The sequence below is a fragment of the Montipora foliosa genome, chromosome 3 (genome assembly GCF_036669935.1).
Source record: "Montipora foliosa isolate CH-2021 chromosome 3, ASM3666993v2, whole genome shotgun sequence".
Lineage (NCBI taxonomy): Eukaryota > Metazoa > Cnidaria > Anthozoa > Scleractinia > Acroporidae > Montipora > Montipora foliosa.
This window is the reverse complement of record NC_090871.1, coordinates 42,202,977-42,205,476: the sequence shown is the minus strand read 5'-3', so window position 1 is coordinate 42,205,476 and position 2,500 is coordinate 42,202,977. Positions and strand designations below refer to the sequence as shown.

Genomic DNA, 2,500 nt, shown 5'->3' with positions numbered 1-2,500 from the left:
GCGATGAATCTGTGGCTTTATCGTGTTCCACTCGAATCCTTGGATTGGTTTTAGATAGTAACATGACCTTTAAAGAACATATTGTTGACACCGCTAAGAGGTGTTTTTTCAAGTTAAGGAACATGTATGTTCCACGATGCATCACTACAGATGCTGCAAAAGTAATGGTTCATACTATGATTATCTCCAAACTCGACTATTGCAATGCCATTCTCTATGGCCTACCTCCAAAGTCTCGGCTACCTACAAAGTGTTCAAAATACCGCAGCAAGATTCATCACCCAAACCAGGAAGTATGACCACATCAAACCCGTTTTAAAAGACCTGCATTGGCTGCCAATAAGATCCAGGATTGAATACAAAATTCTGACTATGGTTCACAAGTCGCTCTAAGGTTGTACTCCTGTATACCTCAGAGACCTACTCTGCAAGAGACCTGACCGTGGCACAAGAGCGGCTGGAAAGAATAACCTTCTCGTCCCAAAGGTCAAGAGAGCTACATTTGGAGCAAGGAAATTTAGATACGCTGGCCCGACACTCTGGAATGTACTTCCAGACTCACTAAAGAAAAACTCTAGACTTGAAAACTTTAAGAAAAATCTTTTAATTAACTTTATATAGATATATATTTTAATATTATTACTTTTATCTAATGTAAAGTGCATAGAGTTCAAGATATGCACTATATAGATTAGTGCATTATTATTATTATTATCATCATCATAAAAAGTGGTAGCTAGACGTAGCCGGGATCTCACCCAGCATTTTACCATTATGGGCTTATTGTCACTCTCCCGCTGCATGAGTTGCATGAGTACAGAAAGTAATCTGGAAAATACCGCAGATTTTAAGGAAAACAGAATCCTGTGATGCTTTCTGATTTGAGACGTTTTTGAAAGCAACAACTTTTTGCCAAAAATCATTTGCTCCAAATTTAACTTGCCTACAACCAAACTAGCCTGGGCCCAAGCCAGGTTTTCCCCCACAAATCCTTTTGATCTCTATTTCACACGCTTCAGCGTGCTGTGTCAGCTCACATGGCTTGCTTTTGTTTATGAGGATTAACAAGCTTCATTGTTCAAGAGTGCACACTTTTGTTTAAAGCATGTGAAACAAAAGGAAACAAAGCATTTCTTACTAAAGTGTGGACCAGCACACTTCTTAAAGGAGCACTGTCATGCTAAATTTACTGCTTTTAGGTCAAAACTGGGTAGAAATATAATTTTGTTCTCACGAGTATGACATTCCTGACAACTCACTCAGATGATACCACTGGTATCATTACTCCTTTGATGTGCGCTATTTGGCCAAGGTCTATGGCAAGTTTTTTCCCGACAAGCACAGAAACTGTAAACAGAGAAAGAGAGGAAAAGAAAATGAAAAGACGTGTGTCTCCTCTTTGGAAATACAAGCAGAATTCGTTTTTTTTTTACTTTTTCCTGACAAAAGCAAAAAAGATCCCTTTCTGTGAACTGACCAATGGAAGCGGCAATCCTCTCAATCCAGCACTGCTTGGTGTCAAGAACACCGTCTCAGTACGACGTTTTAGTTGCTTTGACTCTTGGTCTTTGTGGCGGACTTATTCGTCAACAGGAATCTACAGACCAAAGCTACTTACACAGCGATGCCATTAAAAGAATCAGGCAAGCGATAAATAACCATTGTGCAATCACCGACAGAGTCTAGGCTGACTAGAAAATGGGCAGGAGGCATTCTTCGATCAATGGAAGATGTTTGTAGCAGGCATAAGGCTTCAGTGACTTTGGTTCTTAGCCACTTGTGCACCAATGACCCTGCTGAGGGGCCAAGTGAAGCTCGGGAGATCATTTCGGAAATTCTCCACAGTGACAGAAAAGAAAGGAGTCAAAAGGGGACTCGATCGCAAGGCTATTGTTCCAGATGTGATGGAACAGTCTTTGGACAAATTTCGAGTTCCTGATTGGGTTCTTTTGAGGCCAGAATCCTAGATGAAGGGTGGCAGACAATGGTGATTAATCTGACAAAATGGGGAGAACAGGAGTAAGTTCACGAAGCTTGTAGCACGTTTAACTCTAGTTTATTTTTTTCCGCATGCAAAGAAACGTCACAAGAACGGTCGTTGTGTTACAACCATTCAATAACAACGGGATTCTTATGTTCCCCGTACACTGTATTTCTTACACTGGATGTAAGTACAAAAAAGGAACTGATCATCTGAAAAGTCTGACAAAAATCAAATTTAATTCAAGGATACCGAACAATTACTGACCATGTCGTTGTCAGTTTATAACTATCTATACTGACTTTCATTTAATGGGAGTTTTTGGTGTTTCATATCACACCATTAGAAGTTTATTTTCAGGCAATACAAGATTTAAAGAAAGTCATGGTAATGTTTGTATATTATTAAAAATTGCTCCTTTCATGAATGAAAAAAAGTTTTCAAAAAAAATAGCTTTCAATGTCTGCACGTTTTACTGTCTTTTCATCAGAGGATAAAGAGGGAAGGAAAATTCGACTT

The 2,500-nt window shown here is 39.2% G+C and overlaps 1 protein-coding gene and 1 pseudogene across 2 annotated transcripts in view; one reads left to right on the top strand and one right to left on the bottom strand.

The window, feature by feature from the left end:
• The window catches only part of LOC137994854 (uncharacterized), a 114,572-nt gene that overhangs the window by 92,456 nt on the left and 19,616 nt on the right, over positions 1-2,500 (bottom strand). The window lies entirely within an intron of this gene.
• LOC137994241 (uncharacterized) overlaps positions 1,480-2,500 on the top strand; it is an 8,119-nt pseudogene continuing 7,098 nt past the window's right edge.